Consider the following 23,545-nt stretch of genomic DNA (forward strand, 5'->3'; position numbering starts at 1 on the left):
GAGACTTCTTGATCCTCACATGACTCACAACATCTGATTTTCCCGTTCGGAGTACATTTTGACTTAGGAACCTTCCCGTGGCAGGCAGATGCGCCCCTGTGAGCAGGGGCAAAGGAAGGGCTGCGGATGGTCCCTGAGGGTGAACGACACAGTTGAGTCTCAGAAGGGTTAGGTGGCTTGGCCAAGATCACACAGGAGGTAGCCGGTGGAGGACAAGGCGCAAGATAAGCTTTCCCGTGGACTTTCGTATCTACAGAAACTGCCCGCAGCCAGGCGGTACGACAGCACGGGTGTGGGGCACAAAAGCACCTGGCTTGGATTCTAGGTGCTCCCTCACCCTGCCGTGCCCTCTGGGACAAGGTACTTAACCTCTCAGAGCCTCGGCGTCTCTCCTTACGTGCCAGTGGCTGTTGAAATGATCCAACACGATCTGGGAGTACAATGGCATGAGAGTACGTGACAGCTGACGGGGTCGGTAGGAGTGTCCCCTCTACGGGAATGCGGTAAACCAAGGACGGGGCCGGAGAGGCGACTTGCCTAAGCCCTGGAGGTGACCCCAACCCCCGCCCCGGGATGGTCAGAGAGCGCTCTTCCCCCGTTCTGCGTGCCACCCCAGCGACCCGGACCACCCCTAGATGGTGCTGGTGCACCAGGCAGCGCCTTGGCGCGCCCCGCCTGCAGCCAGCTCGCGGCTGCGGCAGACGGCGGGCCGGGACAAAGGAAGGACCCGCGGGGGCGGCGGCGCGTCGAGCGGGCCGCCCGCGGGGACCCCTGCAAGGCGGACCTTCGCTTCCCCGAAGGGGGAGCCGCTGCTCTGTGCGCCCGCGTTCGGCGGGAGCGGTTGAGCCCGGGCGTGCGGGAGTCTGAGCCGCGCCGCCGGCCCACCTGCGCTACCACCCACCCCTGCAGGGAAGCAGGTGGGCTGAGCGCTCCGGGGCGTCTCTGGGGACCTGGAGCACGAGGCCCTCCTTCAGGCAAGGCCCCGTCGGTGGTTCCACTTGCCAGGTCAGGTTCCGCTGTCACTCATTCGCAGATCATTGCCCCAGATTCTGGGCTGCAAGGGACACGTCCGGTAACTGCTAAGAAGCCATGCCAGCCCGGGGGCTTTGGCAGGTCACCTCTGTGACCTTCATCCTGCCCACCTGCAAAATGGGCGTGCAGGCGTCGACCCCGTCGTGCTCACTTCCACGGTCAGCAGACCTTTCCCGTGCTCCTGCTCGTGCCGGCGGGCAGCTCCCTGCTGCCTGTGACACAGGCCTGCCCTGGATATGCCAAACCCACAGATCTCCAAAGACACGTGTCCTGAGAGAGGACGGTGAGAGGAGGGACTGACTGCAGGTCGGGTAAAGCTTGTGGACATGCCAGAAAACCGTGGGGAGGCTGTGAACATTGTTATTACCGATAAATGAGGGTGAATACACTTGCTTTCAAAGCCCCGTTCACGACTCCCATTATCTCACTTTGAGTGATAGGGTGGCGATTCCCAGCCTCTCACTCCCTGCCACCTGGTGCCACTAGGCCCATGGGGTGCTCCTTAAATAAATAGTCCCAAGTCTCACTGAGTTTGAACCCCAGCCCTACCCCATTAATACCTGGTCAGTTCATCTCCATTCCCCATCCGTAATGTGGAGGTTTTGCTAAGCTATGTTGCTGGAGTCTGGGCATTTGTAGGGATGCATATTGTTAGACTACGTGTCGTAGGCAGGCTGAGCGATGCGGCCGACAGATTGGGGGATCTGGAGACGTGAACCTTAATCCTACCTATTTGACTACCTTGTGGGGGGTCTCGGGGAAGCCTCTTCTCCTAAGAATTCAATTTACCCATCCAGGCAAACTGAAAGAAGGGGCATGAGCCCACCTGGTGACCAGTGCCTCCCCCCCCAACCCCCAACTCAGTCTATTTCTCAGAGACCACTTTCTTTCAGTCCAGAAGGAGGCGTACTAATGTGATGACCAAGGGCGTGAACTCTGGAGCTGACTGCCTGGGTTTACATTCCAGCTGTACCACCGTCTAGATGTGCGACCTTGGGCAAGCTACCTGTGCCTCAATTTCCTCATCTGTAAAATGGGGATACTGATGAGGAGGAGGACAGTATACAACCTCGTTAGAGTAGACCAGGCAATGGTAACAAACTCAAACATGCATTAGCTCAACAGAAAAGTTTCTCATTCACAAAATAGGGTAGTTTCAGATGCGCAGGGAATCCTGTCCCAGTCATTCAGAAGCCTCAGTCTGACAGTTGTTCTGCTGTTTGCAACATTTGGTTTCCGAAGACCCCATGAGGAAGAGGAACACGGGAGCCCCATGGCCTGATCTGGAACAGGCACACGTCCCGGCCGTTCGCTTTCCATTGGCCAGTGCCGAGCGGTGTGAGACACCTAACCCAGGGAAAACTAGAAATACGGTCCCAGCTGTGCACCAGGAAGAAGGGAACGGGTCACAGAACCATCCAGCAATCTTGTCGCTATGTATGACCTTCGTTGTAGGGTGTCTTGAGGATGAAGTTAGTTTAATATATGTGAATCCTGAGTGCCAGGCACCTGATCAATACTACATAAATGTTTGCCGTTTTTACTCTTATTCTCATTCTTGTCCTTCAGAGAATTCATTAAAGATACGAACCGGGAAGCCCGCCTAGACTTTCCAGCCAACACTGCAGTGGATTATTTAGGAGGCTTCCGGACGCTCCCCCGTTTTACGGCCCGGCAACCTCAGGCACGTCGTGGCCCCATAGGCTTCTCCGATAGCTCTTGTTTCTGTGTTGCCAGGGAAGCTTCCCGGAAAACAGTCCTTCCGGAGGATCTTTACGTCATTCTGACACATTGAGAAGAGCCTCTGGTGGCGTGGACTCTGTACTTCATTTTTATACTCAAGTACAGACCACGGGGTGTGTGTGCTCCTCTTTCCTTCCCACGCACCAGCTCTCACGTACTACCTCCCTACCTCCCTCACCCTGGTACAGGGCAAGAAGATAGGTATTGGGATTGGAGAGCCCCGCAAAGGAAGGCAATCAGATCTGCCAAAAGTTGGTTGTTAAAAATTACTTAACATCCTTGCTCCTCAGGTTACTTATCTATAAAATGGAATCAGATGATACCAATGGCTGCAGGGGGCTAGCGAAAGTGAAAGATAACGGATACGAAACATCAAGCACTGAATAAACAGAGCTCACTCTTCATAAATAGTAGCTACTTTGGGTTGATTGACTTTGTGTTGACTTCTTGTGAACTCTGCATTTATGGAGTGCTTAGTGTATACTCAGCTAGAGGTAAACAGGTGGGTGTGACTGAACTTCCAGGCATCTAATCTTTTAAACCATCCGCCGGCTTGTTCTGGCATGGACTCTCCCTCCCTGGGCACCCAAGTTTTCAAAGGAGAAAGCTCCCAGCCTGCGCCCTCCTTCCCGGGCTGTACTCCCTGGGTCCTCCTGCGTGCCATGTTTCTACCCTGCTAGAAGTCCTCCGTGTCCAAGACTACTGTCATAAAGTTTTATTTGGAGATAAGGAATGCAAGGCTATGTTAGGAAGTCAACAGAAAGCATTGGAAATGAAAAGAATAGAGCACTTTCATATAATCTAGTAACATTATGGAATCTTGATATAGTCTCCAAGTCACGTAACTAGAGTATCTACTCTGGGCTCAGTGCTATCTGGGCCCAATGTTACAAATGTTGTGACATTGTGTATGAGTGTCCGTTTTCCAATCAGTCAGGTGATGACTCCAAGAGTCAGTGGTATGCTGATAAATATCTGCCAATAAGTTCTCTAGGGAAAAAATATATGTATATAAAATATATATGTGTGTATATATACACACACAAGTTGCCTATATATGAATATATGCATTCGTACATAAGTTGATTATAAATTTTGCCAATGTAAAATATTATAGTACACAATTTACAAATAATAAGAAAATATATAATGTTCCTTATTGTACATTTCACACAACCAAGTCGTTCTCACAGAATGCTTTCATAGACGTTTGCCAAATTACTGTATCTGTTACCAACCTATGATAGCTATTGATGAACAACAGTTTAGATATGAATGTTAGTTGATATTTTCATTTTTTTTTATTTTAGAGAGAGAAAGAGAGAGAGAGAGAGAGCACACAGGGGAGGGGCAGAGGAGAGAAAATCCGCACTGAGTTTGGAGCTCGACAAGGGGTTTGATCCCACAACCCTGGGAACATGACCTGAGTCAAAATAGAGCCGGATGCTCGACCATCTGAGCCACCCAGGTGCCCTGATATTTTCATTTTAGTTAACAAGAAAGATGGAAGTGAAAGGATGGAGATGTGTGTTGGCATGTCGCTTGTTTATCAATGACATGAGCAGCTTCTTTGCTGACTCAGATCAGTTTTTGAAAATGAAAATAATATTCCTCCGTGTTTTGGTGGGTTATTTACAATGGAACAGCTATAGACATGGCACATTTTTTAAGTTTAACTTGCATTATTAACATTTTACCCACCACTCTTTTATGTCTAGGCAATCAACAAATTAATAAATCGAGGCTTGATTTGTGACGTTTGCTGATTTCCGTGGTATAAATGCTCCCAACCATGACTACTTTAGAGCTACCAAGATAATTTTGCTGAACATGGAATTACAAAGATATGTGACCCCCATTCTACAGTATTTTTCATCATACAGATGTGATGGATGTAAGTAAACTCAAGAGCACAGAAAATGGTAAGAGACAGTCCAATAATTAGGAAGTGATGACTTTGAGCATCTATTACTGTTGTTTTCATCATAACTTATTTAATTAAGTTTTATAGTTTAATTTTTAAATAACGGCCATGTTGAACAATCAGCTCGCACGATTTCTGAAAATTTAACAATCGGCTCATAAGCTGGCTTAAGGACACCACTGTCAAGGGCATAATGTATTTTCACTGGAAATTGTATTAAAAAACATACTATTTCTTAATATTGTTCAGGAAAGGGTGAGGAAAGAGATGGGGAAAGCGGGTAGGAGGAAACAGGGTTTATGGAGAAGTTCAGTTTCAACTGAACAGACGCTGTCTTTGCCAACAGAAACCATCAGTGTGGGCACCAAACCCTTTGAAAGTCCTGCCTGAACAGAAGTCCATTCTCTGCCCCAATTTTGCTTTTGCCCAGACCTGTATACTAGCTCCGCCTCCGGCGATAGTCAGGTGTTCAGCTTTCCCATTCAGCCACGTGGAGCACTGGTTGAAAGATCTAGATGTGAACTGGAAGAAGTGTGTAGTTCCCCCACATCCATTTCTACCTCACACCCATGTCCTGGCCCTTCACCCCCCATTCCCAGTGCTGAGAGTGGGGGGCCAGCCTGTGTCCTTTATCCATGGGGATCCTGTGGTCTCCCACTTTGCCCTTCTGTCTTCAGATAAAGTGGATAGGGCACTCTGTTCCCCAAACCCCACAGAATTGTGAGCGATGTCACGGGCCCCCGGGAAGAAAGCCTGGTCCAGGCTCCCCATCTGGTTTCCCCTTGAGATTTCCTCACAGTCTTTCTCCCACAACTCCAGCCTTGGGATTCTGTGTCTCACACGTTAGGGCTGAACTGGAAAGGAAGAGAAGAAGCATCGCATGGGGAGAAAAGGAAGTGCCAAGGAAGGCCAGCTGAGTCTCCCTCCTATCGACTTCTCGTGTTTGGCCAACCCACTGGAATTCATTTTGTCTGCGTGCCACCATCAGCATGGAGACGGAAGGGACTTTGGGGAACACGAGGTCCAACGTTCCTGACAGGTGAGAAAACCCAGGCCCATTGAAGCAAAGTCAACTGCCCATGGCCCCGTAGGCGGTATGGAACAGCAAGGATTCAGCCACAACCCTTGGAGGCACAGCCCAGAGCACTGCCCAGATGGTTTCCACACCTTCTCACAGAGTTGGAAGCAAGCAGAATTCTTCAGAGTCAACAGCTTACACATCTTGGGATTTTTCTTCTCCTTTGACTCTGTTCCATTCCCGGAGGCTCTGGGTGTGTCTGTTGTAATCTTCTACCATATCTGTCTCCCACCTCCAGCTGCCAGACTCTGAGCCCTTCCATCACGTGAGCCACCACCTAGTCATCTCTGCTACAGCAGAAGGAGCCAGGCTCACACTCCGCACACCTGGATTTTAACCCCAGCTCAGCCTAGCTGTGTGGCTTGAGCAAGTGGTTGCCTTCTTTGAGCTCCAATTTCCATAATTGCAAAGTGGGAACGGCAGTACCTATTTACGGGGCCTCCTAACCATTAAACACCCGATGTGTATGGGCTTCCTAATACTAAGTCTGGTTTCTGGCAGACAAAACAGAAGCAACGTATTATGATGCTCATGTCCTATTTCCGTTACATTTTGCACAGCCTGGCAACAAGGGTGCAGTACAAGGACCTGAATGAATGAAATGGTTAAGGAATGAACATGCCTCAAACCTCTATCACGTGCTCCTTCCAAATATGCCTTGTGTTTTTCCCTTCTTTGCCATCCCTACTGTGACCATTTTCTTTCAGTTCCCTCCAATTTCTCGCCTGAACGACTACAGCCAGCTCCTGCTTAGTGTCCCTGCCTTCAGCCGATCCCTGTTTGGATCTGTCTTATACCCACATCGAGATCAGTCTTTTTACAGCTTAGCTTAAAGTCAGGGTCTGTGTCTCACACAGCACCTCCATGATTTCTAAACAGGTTCAGTGAACAGCTAACCAATTAAATATGCAAAGTGGATATAGCTTTGTAGATGAAACAGACCATATAGAGAAAGATGATGTATATATATATATATATAATCATCTCCTTCTCCCTTTTTCCTTCTATACCTCCAAATTCTTTCTGTTACCACCTACGTGCCATCTTCAGCATTAGTAAAACTTTAGCAGGTTTGTGCTAACAATAATAATTATTATTATATTTCTGGAACTGTGCAGGTATTATCTCATTTAGTTCTTATAACAACCCTATAAGGTAGGATAAAAGGACAAATTGTCACACGTGTTCTAGGCATGTAAACACTCTTTGCAAAGGTTCAGTTAAATGCCGGGTAATAGTGGGGCACCTATATGGCTCAGTCGGCTAAGCGTCAGACTCTTGATTTCGGCTCAGGTCAGGATCTCACAGTTCATGAGTTCGAGCCCCACGTCGGGCTCTGCACTGACAACGCAGACCCTGCTTGAGATTCCCTGTTTCCCTCTCTCTCCTCCCTGCTTTCTCTCTGTCTCTGTCTCTGTCTCTCTCTCTCAAAAATAAATAAATAAATTTAAATACTGGGTAATAGTGGTAAAGGCATGCTTAGTCTTATTTGGGGCCCTGGAAACATCCACTGAAATATGGAGGGGTGGGGCAGAGATGGCGAGGAAGGAGGAAGGTCCCTTCGTAGAGCCCCTCTTTGTGGTTGGGTGACCTTGAGCAAGACTGTTCACACTAGATCTCATTAGCAACTCACAGCTGATAACATTTACCACCTCTCGCCCATGTGTTGTTTGAATGAACTGCAAGTTCCTGGAGCCTGGAGAGATGGCGATCTTGGTCATTATTTGACCACAGCAATATGCACATGGAGGCCTCCACAATTTTGGCTTTTGCAAATGCAATAGAAATGAAGCAGGTATTATTATTCTCATTTTAAAGATGAAATCAATTGAGGCTCAGGTAGTGAAACCCGTTAGCTAGGATGAGATCGCAGGTTTTCTGATACCTACTTGTGTTCTCTATTGTTCTTTAAAATTATTTGTCATGGGTCCTTTGGAAAATCTGCTGATGATTTTGGAAATCATTTAGAAAAATATGACACAACTATAAATGCACTTCCCTGGCTGCCTAAGGCCTCCTATAGATTTGCCATTCATTTATTTCGGAAACATTTATTGAACACTTTTCTGTGCCAGCCACTCTTCTGAGCACTAGGAATATAGTGATACAAAGCAGAATTTCAGCACTTCAAGAACTAATACTCCGAAGGTTGAGGAAGACAGTGAACAGATAAACAAATACATATATAAGGTATTAGCTGATGATACCTACCAGGAAGAAAAAATGAATCAGCATAAGAAAGACAGAGTGTTCCACACAGGTGCTGTTTTGCATTGAGTGTTCAGAAGAGTGTTCTGATGAGGTCACATTTGAGCAATATTAGAAAACAAAAGAAGAAGAAGAAGAAGAAGAAGAAGAAGAAGAAAAGAAGAACTAAATTATGTAGGTATTTTGGAAAGAAGAATGTCAGCAAGTACAAAGGCCCTGAGGTGGCAGGGCGCTCGGCTGTGTGGAGGCCAGAGTCGGGGAGTATAAGTATAGGGGACAGTAGCAGGAGATAATACAGGACCTTGAAGCCCTTTATGGAGGCAGTAAATGGCACGGAAGGCCACTGGAGGCATTCTAGACATTGGGTGCCTTTCTCCATACCAATACCACCAAACTATTTGTGACTTGACTATGTAATAGCAACTAGGCTAGATAATTGATCCATTCACGCAACAGTCCATTTGTTTCCTTGTCTTGGCCACAACATCTAGAAGCAAGTACTCCTGCCCAAGGGTCACCAGTCCCCATTATCTGACATACCAGGCAATACATTATCCTACTCACTACTCCAAATTCTATGATCTCATTTCTTCTTGCCGGTCCCACCCCAGGGCCTTTCCTGGAGTGGTCTCCATCAGCTAGAGAACCTTATCTTCTTCTTCACTAATCTTGATATCTTCTTAGTCTATAAGGGTTGGCCCAAGTCCCACCTGTCTTCCCCATATCTTCCAGGCTAACAGGATGCCTCACGTCCCCTCTATCTGCTAAGGACTATAATCCTCCTAATCTGGGTCAATCAGTTGGGTGTGAACATTGTGCTGCCCATATTAGCTGTTTCAGCTTTATCTGTTCCCTCCCTGGAGAGCACGTCTCTGGTTTTTTTTATTGTACATGTGTACAATGCTGGGCACATGATAGCATTTAATCAAACCAAATCAAGTCAGTTTATGACTGGAGTTTACATCCCATTCCTCTGGCACCTTGGCCTTTTCCAGATAACTGAAGTCGAGCCTGTCGAACACCAAACAAATATATTTAGTTCTTTTTAATAGACATCTTTCTGAGATGTATTTGACATTTCCAGAAAATCTGAATTCCCATCTGCCATACGGAACTATGTAATTTCAAAATCACTCAGAGATGTCACTCTAAAGACCCATTAGCATCCTGAACAGTATCACAGTTCTGTATCGGGTTTTAAGGCTTTCTGTCTCCTCCCTCAGTGTCATACAATGTCACCTGGATTTTGCTTAGGGCTCATCATGTATCCGTCTCCCCTGAAGGCCTTTGCAAGGCTTTCCATACGAGGGTACTATGTTTCTTTTACTAAGGTCCAGGAAAATAGATCACTAGAAGTCTCTAGAAAACACTGCCTGCACACCTACTCGACCCCAAGCTCCATCCTAGGGAATAGACTAAATAAAACATAACAGCAACATCAACAAGCTTCAACCCCCTACACGCATGACAGTAATACATAGAGGCAAACACTGTAATGAAAGCATGCACGTGACAGAGTGACAACAAACTCTGTGGGCAGCGGGAGGAGGTTATAGGGGCTGCTTAGAGCAGTAAAAATTTGAGATAAGCTTGAAAAATAAATGGGGTTCACTAGAAAGAATAGACAAGGAAGACAGGTTCCAACAGAGGAAACAGTACCCTTGAGTAATTGATAGAAAACGAGAATCTAGACTCTATATAAGGCTTTGAAAGAGGGCATGAGAAGCTATGCACATAATCTTTAATCCTGGGGCTTTCTGACCGCTTATGTGGATACCCAGGGGACTCTTTTGATGGGTTTGGGATCAAAAGGTCCTGAGTGAGTCAGATTGCTGGGAAATGGACTCGTGGATAAATGGGGTCTAATTGTGGCCTGGGATGGTGGCTACTTGAAAGGACCTTGGCCATGGCTGTGGTAAAGAACGAATTTCCCGCAGGTCTGCAAATGCAATGGCATTTCTAAAATCAATTAACGCCGGCCAGTTGCAAGAAGAAAATAAGAGAATATTTTATGATATTCTAGGATGTCAGTGTTGGAAGGTCTCTTAGAATTAATCTGTTTTACCCTTTGATTGATTATTTGGTGATTAACTGAAGGTGGAGATCACATCAGAGACTTACCTAAGCTGATGTAGCTGGCGGCGGAGAAAGGACTAGCATTCCGGGTCTCCTGGTGTCCAGTCTGCTGTGTTCTTCTATTCCAAAATGTGCCTTTTGAATCTGTTATTGTATCTGTCACTTCATTTAACAAACATTTGCTGAGTGCGTGGGGTCAGTGAATATTTGAGTGAAGCTATGCATTGAAAAGGAGGGCAGAGCAAGGGAACCACATCATCTTTGGTAGGATGAGGTTCTGGGTTCCTGGAAATAGAAGGGCATATGTTGTGCCATCAGAACTCTCCATCGATTCACCTCCTACAAAGCGTCGGATGCTTTCAAAGGTTTCATTTAATTAGGCCTTCGGAAATGTTTATTTGCACCCATGAGATGCTGGGGATACAGTAGTGGACAAATTCATGAAGTCTTCACCTTCTGAGGACAGACCTTTATCGGGAAGAGATTTATACATTTACATTCATAATATAGCAGGACCAACCTAGTATGTCAGGATACCGGTAAATGCTAAGAAGAAAAATAAATCAGGAGAAAGGATAGATAGTTGCAGAGAGGGCTATTGTATATAAAATGATCAGGGAAGTCCTTCCTGAGAAGGTGACATATGGCCAGCCACCTAGATGAAGTGAGAATGGACCATGCAGCTAGGAGGAAGAAGACCATGCTTGGTGCACTCAGGGAAAGTGTAAAGGCCCTGAGAAAAGAGTTTTCTTGGTGTGTTTCAGGAATAATAAGGGGTCACATGGCTGGAGCACGAGCAAGGGGGAGAAGTCGGGAAGACAGTATTAGCCAGGGCTGGGGCCAGGATATAAAGAAACACAGCCAGGGGGCGCCTGGGAGGCTCAGTCGGTTGAGCCTCTGACTTCGCCTCAGGTCATGATCTCGGGGTCTGTGAGTTCCAGCCTCCCGTGGGGCTCTGCGCTGAGAGCTCAGAGCCTGGAGCCTGCTTCGGATTCTGTGTCTCCCTCTCTCTCTGCCCCTCCCCCACTCATGCTCTGTCTCCCTCTCTCTGTCAAAAATAAATAAACATTAAAAAAAATAAATAACAATAATAAAGAAACACAGCCTGTAACAGAAGAGTAAAGGATAGAGAAAAACAAAACTCTCTGGACCAGGGAGCCACGCCCCTGTTTATAGTATTTTCTCTGCACCTGACTTCCTGAATGCCTCTGGATGTCTGATTGCCCCTCCTGGGCCTCAGTCTTCCTATCTAAGATAAGCAAACAGAAGGTGACGACTAACGACCTCCCAGCTCTGTAGCCTGTGGACGTTGCTTATGCATCTCAGATTTACCCATTGGGCGGAAAGTAGCAGGTGCGTTGTGCCCGGAAGTACAGATGGCTCGTCCATGTTCCTGAACCTTCTGAGTGTCTCTTTATAGGCAGTCAAAGGTAGCTAACCTTTCAGACATTTCAAGTAAACCAAATTCTCTGTGTCCACAGATCTCCTTTAAAAGTTTGAAGGGGACTTGCAGCAAAACTCATCTGTAAACCTAACAGCAGTGATAGAGGCCGCAAGCAAACATGACTCATCTTGGTGGGAAGTGATCGGACGTCTCCTTTTATAATGGGTGAAATCACATCTTTTGCAAGTTGTGCATCATCCGTGAAGACTTTCTTCTTCTAATGATCGGCTGTCACTCCGTCTTTGTAAAGTGGGTAATGGAATTATTTTTAAAGCTTTCACTTAACAGCCTTGCTCTTTGTAAAGACCCGCTTAAGGAATGCAAGCATCTTTAGCTAGGGAAGTGACAACTGTCTGTGACATTAAATAGATCTCTTTCTTACCTGTCCTGTTAAACATGCGAGATATCAAACTCCTCTTCCGTATGACAGCGGTTAGATTTGTGCTCCACGTCGTACAAAGCGTAGGGCGCACAGCTGGTGAACACACAGGGAGGTACACAGAGCCACATCAGGGTTACATTTAAAGGCCTTTTAACAGCACGTGTAAAGATAAAAATGCTGCCTCTGGAGGTTACAAGTTTCTCGTTACTGGAGATGATCAAGAAAAGACCATTAGGCAGGGTATTACAGACAGAGAGATGCGTCAGTCGGAGAACTGAACAAGCTGCCTTCAAAAAGCCCTTCCCACTCTGAGATCTTCTCCTCCATTAGCATAATCTTCCCTTAACCTGAATTCCTATTATCCAAGAGCAGGTCGGGGGTGGGGGAGGATTGTCAATGCCATTTTAATCGCCACACGCCTTTGCCAAGGAGATAAACCCAGCAAGGGCTGACTACAAATACCTGCAGCCAAAGAAATGGGTTTGAAGCCATGTGCAGTGGTTTAGAAGGTCCTAACTCCCGCGGGGAGAGAAAAGAGCGTGCACGTGTGCGCATGGGTGTGTGTGCATGTGCTCACGTGTGCACGTGTGCGTGTGCACGTGAGTGTGTGTACACAGGCATGCATGTGTGCCTCCATCTGTATTTCTTGCCTGCGATGGGGTCTTTGTCTTCTAGGCTTTATTTTCTATTTTTTGAAAATCACAGGCTTAAATTAGTCTTAGTAGTTCATACTGAGAAATGATTTGGGTGTTAACATGTTAGCTCTTATCCAAGCATAGTATTCCTTCAGGATTAACTGATATGACTCATATTTAAATTTTTTTCTCATGATATGCCACTTAGTGACTTAGGAGAAAATGCCAAAAACTTCATATAATCCTTTCGAAAGTTTAGATCATGGTTTTCAATGGTTAGGGGTTTCTGGTTCATGATGAAAACTTGAACACACCTCTTCTTCTTTCTAATTGGAAAGGATAACAGAAAAAGAAAGGAAACATAAAGCCAATCAAATGTAGAGAACAGAAATAGGGACACCAGGATACCAAGACACTTGATTTTTGAAAAGTGACAAGTAGATGGCCTCCCAGGAATGGCTAACCCAGAGTGGAGAAGGCGGAGGGCCAGAACAGAAGAGGGCAGGTTCGTAGCAAAGGTGGAGCTGTTTGAATTAACGTCTAAACAGGTTCCAAATCTGAAGTCTGTGGGTATGGAAAGCCAAGAACTAAGGATCAGTGTCTATGCTATTTAATTTTTTAAAAAAAGCCCCCAAAACTCTTCATGGAGTCTCTGAACGCTTCCACTTCCCCTCCCTGGGCACAGCAACCGGCAGTTACACGGCCGTAGGCAGAGAGCACTCCGTTCTGTGGACATTGACAGTGGCTGGGGAAAGTCTTAGAGGCCGTGTGTTAACGCTGTCCTCCGAGCACGAGCCTTCTTGTCTGGCAGGCTGGTGGAAGGTGGAAAGGTACAGGCAAGGCAGTCTGCTCACAAAATTCCACCTAATCCCTGCCAGCCAGCGCAAACACATACAACCACACACGGTTCACCATCAGCCCTCCCAAGGGGCCACACAAGTCAACATAGTATGGGAGGAAACTCATGACGGCTGCCTGCACTAGTCAACCAACTCCCCATTCATAAATATGAGTGGACACCTAGATTTGCCCCGCACTCAAAGATGAAGAAAAGGGAGATATATAAGAATAACTCCTCTCCTAAAGAAGAAATAGAGTTAATCCAGGGAGCAAAAGAGAATGTAAAAGTATAAGATTATTGTTCGAGTCAGACAATATTATAATTATTTTTGAACGGGAGTAGCTAAAAGAGGAACACTTGGAAAAGAAAACAAAATCATTTGAAATTTATAATGAAATTGTCATAGGGCAAAAAAAATCCATAGAAAATATGAAAGATAAAATCAGGGATGCCTCCCAGAAAGAAGAACAATTTATTAAAAAAAAAAAAAAACAGATTAAAGAGGAAAATTAAAAGATAAGGCAGAATAATGCAAAATACTCACAATCTAATAGATGTTCCAGGAAAAAAAAAAAAAAAAAAGAGCAGAGGAAAACAAAAAGGGACATTATCAAATAAATAACAGAATTAAAATTTCCAAAACGGAAGACCACCAACCCTCAAGATGCAAGGACGACTAAAAGTCAAGAAGCAGAAGGAATGAAACATGGTCCACATTTTGGTGCATATCTCCTTGTGAAAGTTTAATATGCCAACAATAAGAAGACAGGCTTAGATGTTTAGAGAAAGACAGAGAAAACTAAACAAAACATTTTTTTTCAATTAAACCAAAAATAGTTACATTTTTAACCGACCTCTCATCAACAATAGCAGATGGAGAAGTCCTTACACACTATGGAATGAAGACATTTTCATTTATGCAAGACCTCAGAAAGTTATGTTCCATCCACTGTTTCTGGAGGTAAAATAATTGAGGTACGTTGCAGCAAAATAATAAACACATAGACACTAAAAAGGAAAGCATTGGATTCAAGAAACAGAGAACCTAATTCAAAAGTTAATGAAAAAAAAAAAAAATCTTAGTCGCACTGCAATAGCAGCAGGTTGGGAAAGCAACGGATCCAAATGAGATCATTAGACAATTAATATGATTGATGGAAAATATGGATATGATTACATATTGTAAAGAAGGGATATGCTTCTTTGATAATCAAAAAAAAGCAGTTTGGAACACTGAGAGAAATATAAAAACATACTACAAATTTAAGAATCAAACAAAGCATACTAAAATATGGAATGACTTGGAGTAGTTAGTGAAGCACAAGAAAAAAGAATCATTTCGAATATATTGTTCGGATCTCTCTTAATCATACAGTATTAGTGACAGAGGAGTCTATTCTGTTTTTATTGGTCCAGATATGGTAGTTTGTCTAACAGTGAATAATATTAATATGATCAAATATTTAAAATTCTGTTCATTGGTTTCCATGTACACAGCCCACATACAGATTAGAAATGAAAAAATTAATCATGGTACAGATACAATGTAACTATTTTTTTCTTTTTTTTTTAAATTTTTTTTTTAACATTTATTCATTTTTGAGACAGAGAGAGACAGAGCATGAACGGGGGAGGGGCAGAGAGAGAGGGAGACACAGAATCGGAAGCAGGCTCCAGGCTCTGAGCCGTCAGCCCAGAGCCCGACGCGGGGCTCGAACTCACGGACTGCGAGATAGTGACCTGAGCTGAAGTCGGACGCTCAACAGACTGAGCCACCCAGGCCCCCCACAATGTAACTATTTTGTAAACCTTGACAATGTAAGTCACTGCAGATCTGCCATATTGGACCTTGAAAAATGTTAAATGGATGAGGGGCAGAGGGTGACAAGTTTCTCATCCTATTGTACAAAAGAAGAGATTCTGCCAGGGGTTGGTGAAATAAGAAACAGAAGTTTAAGTCTGTCATTTAAAATAACCAAGTGGATGGGAATGCAAGCTGGTGCAGCCACTCTGGAAAACAGTTTGGAAGTTCCTCAAAAAACTAAAACTAGAACTATCCTACGACCCAGCAATTGCACTACTAGGCATTTATCCACGGGATACAGGTGTGCTGTTTCGAAGGGACACATGCACCCCCATGTTTATAGCAGCACGATCAACAATAGCCAAATTATGGAAAGAGCCCAAATGTCCCTCGATGGATGAATGGATAAAGAAGATGTGGTGTATATATATACAATGGAGTATTACTCGACAATCAAAAAGAATGAAATCTTGCCATTTGCAACTACATGGATGCAACTGGAGGGTATTATGCTAAGTGAAATTAGTCAGTCAGAGAAAGACAAAAATCATATGGCTTCACTCATATGAGGACTTTAAGAGACAAAACAGAGGAACCTAAGGGAAGGGAAACAAAAATAATATAAAAACAGGGAGGGGGGCAAAACAGAAGAGACTCATACATATGGAGAACAAACTGAGGGTTGCTGGAGGGGTTGTGGGAGGGGGCGATGGGCTAAATGGGCAAGGGACACTAAGGAATCTACTCCTGAAATCATTGTTGCACTATATGCTAACTAATTTGGATGTAAATTTAAAAAATAATAATAATAAAACAAGTTATAAGTAAATAAATAAATAAATAAAACAATAAAACATTAAAATAACCAAGTGGATAAATAAATGAATAGAACTATAATTGGAATATTTAGAACTATGACACTAACTCAAAGACTGACAGAAGCCAAAAAAGGCTAAAAACACTTACCACTGGGGAATGGACGTAGGGAGACAATTACCTTTTCCTTCCATAAATTTTCGGCACATTTGATAAATTTTTAACATGTGCACGAATTGGTTTTGTAAATGATAATAACAATATTTAAAAATTAAGTGACCCTGTTCCAAGAAGAGAACATTTATGGGGACCCTGATATAAAAGCTTTACATATATCATCTCAGCTTACTCGCCATAAAACAAGTACAATATGGTCATTATCTTCCCTAAGCCTGATTTTCTTCATTGGTAAAATATTGATGGTAAGTTGGTCGAACAGCTGACCTGTTATGTCATGCTAAGTGCGATTGTGGCTTTTCCAGGTACTCTCCCCTCAGCCGTGCCAGGCTTCCTCAGGAGGATGCTCTACACAGACCCATGTGTTGAGACTAAAGAGACAGGTTCTAATCCTGTCTCTGTGGCCACCTTGGGTCATGGCTTTGAGCACCTGTTTATCTCAATTGTCTTCTCCTTTGAAAGGAATGGACTTGAACAGTGAAATATCTAGGACTTTTGTATTTTAAAATATCTATTTGTATTTTTGTATTTTGTATCTTTTGTATTTTTAAATATCTATCTAAATATTTTTGTATCTAGTCAGAGTTTCATTCATACCCCACCCATTCCACCTCCCCCAACACACACTCCGAGAAGTAAAGACTTCAGAATTAGCTAATTCTATTAGCTCTGTAACTTTAGACTACCCTCTTAACCTCTCTGAGACAATTTATGCATCGATTTAAAAAAGTCAACAAATACACTCCAATTTCTTTATCATTATTTCCATCTTGCTTCTTCTGTCTGGCCAGATGGGGGCGTTGCCTCCCTTGGCATTGGTCAGCCCATAATTTGAAGTTGTGCAATGCCTGGCATCTGGAAGGGAGAGGAGAGGCTATTACCACAGGCTCTAATTCAAGAGCAGAGATCCCCTCCCGGATCATGGGATTGTAATGTGAACTGCACACTTAACTTCTTGATCAAGCACAAAGGAAGACGGCTTCACAGAAATGCACGATTTCATAGTTCAATAGGGTAAACTGAAAATAATGCAATACAAGTCTCAAATAGAGGAAGGAACCAAGATGGTGATCTTCTCTCATAGATAGGAAATCTTCAGGGATGTTATTCCAATTGTGCCCAAGGTCCCAGGACTTGTGGTGTGGTCTGGGCCGCTCCAGGCATGATGACATAGGGAAGTCTCCCTGGGAATACAGCCTCTCATCCAAATGGGTATTCTCATGGAATTATAATTTGACTTTATGTGAAAATAGCTCAAACCTACAACTCTCAGGAGGGACATGTCTTCACTGTTCTCCTAAATTCAGTATCTGACAAAGGAGGGGGGGTTTAATTGAATTTTACGGATTAAAGCTTCCTATGCTAACTACTTAAATAGAGGCAGCATGAGAAGCAACTGGTCGCTCCAAGTTTCTCCATGAAAGTGGTAAAGAAGGTATGTTGTAGGTTTATAACAGTATCAGATGAGCCAATTTCATCCCTAGTCTTGGATTGACAGTATCTGAACTTCAGGAGCTGTGTGGATGAGGTTGATACCCCCCAATGATGCTTAAATAGTTTAATTTTTTTCAAACATTTATTCATTTTTGACAGACAGAGACAGAGCACAAGTAGGGCAGGGGTAGAGAGAGGGAGACACAGAATCCGAAGCACGCTCCAGGCTCTGAGCTGTCAGTACAGAGCCCGACGTGGGGCTCGAACTCACGAACTGTGAGATCATGACCCGAACCAAAGTCAGACGCTCAACCGACTGAGCCACCCAGGCGCCCCAATGATGCTTAAATAGTTAATGTGACTTTTCTCTTCCACTATACAATGGATTCTTGTGCCCATAGGCAAAAGAATTTTATTAACACTTGAGCCCATGTGTCTTCTGAAGTAGATATAAACAGAATGCCTGTCCCTGAGATCTTTGGAGGTGAGGTTTTTTAAAAGGTTTGGAATAATTTTAAAAGCTTTGGATTTGCAGAAGTTTCTTAGCCAACCACAGGGCAACATATAAAAGTGGTTACTGAATTTCATACCCATAAGATGCCAGAATTTGAAGGGAACATTGAGATTACTTAATCACACTGTTTCTTGTTAAAGATAATTAACCTACAGTTAAAGGAGGTGATATGTTCTATCCAAGTCCATAAATCCCATAGGGATTGAAAAAGGCTCCAATGCATTCACTTATCCATGTATTTACTTAAGCGAAGTATGTCTACCGAGTACCCACTCAGTCCAACCGATTACATCAGGCTATAGGAAAACAGATACGGACATGTGATAGCCTCTGCCTTCCAAAAGTCTTTTTTCTGCAGGGGAGGCAGGCATGTGTCAGTCCCAGAGTAACAGAAGAGGACCTAACAGAGATGGTTGCCATGAAGTCTAAGACCTCTAATTGTTGTGAAAGGCTGGGTCAGACCTCACAAAGGGCATCCCATTTGAGTAGAATCTTGCAGTTAAGGAGGGAAATAAACATTTCCAGGTGGAATAAACAATATGTACAAGACTTTATAGGTCAAGGAAATTCAAAAGTGTTATTAGGCCAAGTGGGGTCGTATGCAAAATTAATATCCAAGGAGTCCAGAAGATGCATCCTAGACTCCAAATTCTGCAGAATAACAGCACATCAAATACAAATGGAAACCTTGGGTGTGGGCTGGTATGGTTTTCCAAATACTTCATCATGGGGCAAGGAAATCAGAGCAGCTCTTGAATGTAATGAGAACGGGTCATCATAGGGAAGCCAGAAGGAATCTTTGCCCCAAATGAGAGCTCTGCCTACTGCACTCTGAATCTCAAAAGGGGGACCCAAACATTCAGAACCACATCTCCTTAAGGATGGGGATAAAAAGGTAAATGCTCTGGAGGGTAGAAGCCCAGGACGTACACTTCCTCATAAGAAATGTACCAGTTAATATAGGGACTGTTTTGATATGCAATATTTCAAACAGCAGAGTTCTGAAATCCTTCCTTTCTCTCACCCTCAATGGAAAGTCTCTCGATATATAAAGAAACCGTTCCTTTCTTTAATGTGTTTTTAAAAGACACCCCTCTTTTATTCCCACAGAACTGAAGGGAAAGATCTCCACTGTTGTGGTATGTAATCACAGCTGTAAGCCTAGTAGGGAGGCAGTAGTGTGTAGTGATCAAGGGCAGGGCCTCTGGAGCCAGACAGCTTTGGTGTAAATCCTGGCTTGGCCACTTATTAGTTATGTGAATTTAAATAAGTTGCATAACCTCTCTGTGCTTCAGATATAATAATAATATTTATCTCATAAAGATTTTAAGGGTCTTTGTTTATGAGTTCATTCGGAGGAAACCTGGTCCCTAGTATTACCTTTTTTCTAACATTTTTTAATTACTAATATTATTACGTTTTTTGTTTTGTTTTGTTTTGTTTTATTTTTTGTTTTTTTGTGTTTGTTTTTTTCTTTTTCTTTCTTTTTTTTTTTTTTTGCAAAGCACTGCAATGAGGACTGATTTTTCTTCCTAGGTCTCCATTATGGTTAAATGGATTGACCAGTCAATGACCAGAAGATTTTGTTCTTTCATCAAGAATTACAGTATGACAAGCAATATGGAAAGACATACTGTTTTCCTCAAAAAAATTATAATCAGATTGAGTGTATTTATTTAATTCTTATAAAGTTAATACGAAATATGGACTTTGATTGATTCCTTCATTCTGCCTTGAATATTTATTCTTCTTCCTCTATGCTTCCCTAAATTCTATCCATTTCTCAAGACCCCATGTAGCTGCTGGGTGTATCAGTCAGGGTCCAATCAGTAAAACAAAACTGCATAGTAATGTTAACAGGGAAAATCTAATATAAGAAATTATTAACTATAACAGAGGACTGTAGCAATGAGAGATAGGCTAGTAAGAAATAAAGAGAACACCAAAGGATATAGGAATAGCAGATATAAGGAGCAGCCACTATACCTAGGACTAAGATAGCATAGCTAAGGAAAATGTTCCCTTGGGCTGAGGTCCAGACCTTACTGGAGAGTCCAGAGCTCACAGGGTGGAAGAGAAGTTGGTGTGGTGCCATACCAATAAAAATTGCTGGAAATCTGCTGTCTAGGGTGCCAGGGAAAATTGTTCATGAAGAGGTGTTTCACTGGAGGCTCTTTGCTATAAAAACCGTTGAGGCTGGGAATACCATGAAATGTAAGCCACTAGGTGCTGCTGGCCTCTCTGTGTTATGGTATCTGTTCATGTTGAAAAAGCCTGAAGCTACGGAAGCCACCACACTGCAGGAGTTTAGTGTTGGGAAAACAGAATGCATTGCAGGAGACTGGTATTGGAGAAGTCATGTGTACCACAAGAGGCTGCTGGACAAGCATATTGGAACCAGGAAGAAAAGAGTTTCCTCCTGCAATTCTCTCCACTGTTCTCTAATGACAAAACTTAACATCCATTTCCTTTGTTGGTTAGCAAAGGAAAAAAATATTTAAGGAGCTCAGCTCCAGTTTGAAAGAAGAGGCCAAAAGAGGGAATTTGGAACTTACAGGCAATTTGATAACCAGCACAGTCCACCCCTTTGATCATTGAGCTTCCATATGCAATTCTTTACATGAAACTAATGTCTTTTTGACTGTAACTTCCACCAATGTGGTCTTAGGATTTCCCTCTTGGGCCATGTAAAACATGTCTCCTATGACATACAACCTATGATACTTAAGTTTCTTGAGCATTTTCTTTAGTATGGATAGCCTTCTGGTACTGAAACATGGTATCATAGTATGAACTTTGGCTGCCTGGCCACATTGGTGGCTTCTATTAAATTTACTTCTAATTAAAACATTGAGTAACAGTTTTCTTTAATCCATGTTGCACCCTTTTGTGCCATTTATTTATTTTGGATGCTCATTTGTTCAATCAATTAGTATTCATTGAATGCCTACTCTGTGATAGATGAAAAGGGTCACTTCCTTGTAGTCTATAGAGCTGAGGCACTGACTGGGTCCTCAGATCTCTGTCAGCCCCTCTTGGGACTTTTCTAAGGCTTGCAAACTTACCTCCTATCCTTTGTAAGAAACTACATCTTTATCATTATGGGAAGTGAAGACTTTTCCCTCTGTACCATCTGCTTAAGCCTTGAAACTCTTCTGAGTAATTATAAGATACTGTTGTTTCCAATTTCATTGGGTCTAAATCCAACGAGATTTAATGCTCACATGGGAAAAGGTATAAGAGAGGTTGGCATAAATTATAAATGCCTGTGCCAGCGCATGCTTTTTCCACTACTACAAAGTATTGTAGAGGTTTCTGGGCTTGAGCCAGAGATTTCTCATCCCAAATTCAAAACCAACAAAAGGCCCAGGAGCAAGATCTCTAATGCTGGATCAAATAATATTTTTATACCATGCTGTGTTGAAGTGGGATTTCAGGAAAGCCTGAAAGAGGCCAGAATTCAGCAAAGAAGAGAGGTGGTTCCAGGTAATGGGGCAGAGAGGGAAAGGTCAGAGGGAAAACAGGTGAGGCAATGGGATTGGAAAGACAGCCAGCCCTTGGAAAGAAAGGCCTCCACACTCAGTGGAGGGAGACAGAAAGTCTAGCATTCAGAGACTATCTTAACCATATTCCTGTTTTTCTCTACCACTGCCTAAATTGTGAGCTGTGAACATTGTGTAGGTGTTTGCCTAAATAAAATTCCCACACTCTGTGTTTTTATTTTGTGTGTTTGAAATTCAAATTGTTTATTTTAGGGAGACAGGTGTCTCTCTCTTTTCTTGCAAAGCAGCCACAGTACAAGTAGCAGGACAAATTTCCAAGTTTCATCTGGTTGATTCCCAGAGGGTCCACATTCACCTCCCAGAGTTTGAGCGCCCAGAGGATGTCACGGGGACCTGGCGTGAGGCCACATCCAGGCTTGTCATTTCTGCCGCATCTACAAATGTTGTTATTCCCTGTTTCCTGCCCAGCTCTCTGAGATAGGAGTGAACGTTTGTGGTAATTAAAACAGTGTGAAATTTGCACTGTCAGGAAACACAGCTATTTTTTTTTTTCCTCTGCCAGCCATCATGCTATTTTTAGCAGTACGCTTCACCATTTATTTGCTGGGCAATGACATCAAGAAACAGATATTAAGCAAGGAAGCCAATTTACTCCACAAAAACATCCATTATCTTTATCATCAACAGAGACTGAAAAATAATCAATTAGAATGCTTCACTTGGGAAAGACTAATTGAATTGTTAAATATACGGTATTGGGGAAGTCGCTGTGGGAGCCTAAATATTATTTCATATAATGGGCAGGACCTAGGCTAAAGAAGCTTCAAATTAGTGCCACTCTCTACACCAGGATCATATTCATCAAGTCACGAACCAAAATTCCTCATGCTGGATCTACTGTTCTGCGATTTGATCTTATTCCAGAGGAAATGTCACCTTCCCTTTGAAAAGTGTATGTCATAGAACATACACTTCTGTCGTAAGAATATCTCCCAAAAGATAATGCCCATAATCAACCGAGGCTAGGACATACAGTTAGACAGGTGCACTCATACATACATTCATAGACATACCTACACATACACAGATTTATGCACATACCTATCTTCACACACTCTATTCTCAGCTTTTGAATATCTATAAAACAGGGAACTAGCCTATTCTCACACAGAGAACTTGAACACACGTAGTATGGTGTAACCAAACAGCCAACCCAGAGCACAGATTTATCTTTCATTTTTTCTCTTTCATTCAATTTACTAAGTAAGTATTACATGCCTAGGACCGTTTAATGTCCTTGGGATATGCAGATGATTCCTGCCCTCAAGGAGTTCACACTCAGTGAGAAAGGCAGGCTGAGAGACGGGTCACCGCAACACAAGCTGACAGATGATAGGGCTCTGCACAGGCAGCTTCGGGATTAGGCCTTTTAGATGAGTATGGCAGTGAACCTAGCTAAGTGAAAAAATATGGAAGAAGGGCATTCCAGGCAGAGGCTACACCTATCTCAGAGGATGGGGATTTGAAAGAGTTTGGCATATGTGGAGAATATGGTATGTGCCCAGTGTAGAGTTTGAGGTAGAATGTGGAAAGCTTGAAAAAGTGAGGAAGGACTTTGAGTGCTGTGCTAAGAGGACGATCTTCCTTCTGAAAACCCCGAGGAGCCTCTGAGATGTTTTCAGCAGAGGAGTAACTTGATGATCTTCTTTTAGGGAGATCATTCTGCCACTGATGTGGGTAACAGTTGGGAGGGTGAGGGCAGGACAGAGAACAGGCAGGTGAGGTGCGAAGGAGAGTGCAGAAGGGAAACCAACTCGGGGACATTTGTGAAAGTATGAATAAGAAATCATCCAGATCAGGGCTGGGGTGCCTGGAAGGGGAAGGCAAGACAGAAGTGTCAGGAAGAGAGAACTGACCAGCTGCAATGCAAGAGG

Source organism: Panthera uncia, assembly GCF_023721935.1.
Source record: "Panthera uncia isolate 11264 chromosome A3 unlocalized genomic scaffold, Puncia_PCG_1.0 HiC_scaffold_12, whole genome shotgun sequence".
In the NCBI taxonomy this organism is placed as follows: Eukaryota; Metazoa; Chordata; class Mammalia; order Carnivora; family Felidae; genus Panthera; species Panthera uncia.